At 68.3% G+C, this 382-nt stretch overlaps 1 protein-coding gene across 1 annotated transcript in view; it reads right to left on the bottom strand.

The window, feature by feature from the left end:
• Positions 1 to 382, bottom strand: part of PLCH2 (phospholipase C eta 2) — a 64,533-nt gene that overhangs the window by 2,115 nt on the left and 62,036 nt on the right.

Here is a 382-nt window from a genome sequence, read left to right on the forward strand (position 1 = left end):
CAGGCAGGGAAGGGGTGCTGGTGGCTACAGGGACCCTCAGGCAAGCAGGGAGCAACGGGAAATGAAGCCATTACGAGCACATGGAGGCGATGGTTCTGGACACGAAGCGCAGCAGGGACCCCCGGCCCAGGCCATGCCGAGGGGCGGCGTGGGGGACGGCACAGAGGACGCCACCGAGGAGCGTCTGGTCTTACCGGTGGAGAGCATGGAGGATTTACTCCTAATCTCCTCCAGCTTTTGAACGAACAAGGCATTCATCTCCCTCTGCAGGGCCCCTGCCTGCCTGCGGGCGCCCTCGGGCTGGCGGGGGGTCACCTCAGGGCCGCCGGGGCCGCTGGAGTCCGAGGACACAGAGGCCCGGCCGCCGCCGCCCGGCCCCTGC

This window comes from Crocuta crocuta, unplaced genomic scaffold, assembly GCF_008692635.1.
Source record: "Crocuta crocuta isolate KB4526 unplaced genomic scaffold, BGI_CrCroc_1.0 scaffold13, whole genome shotgun sequence".
NCBI lineage: Eukaryota > Metazoa > Chordata > Mammalia > Carnivora > Hyaenidae > Crocuta > Crocuta crocuta.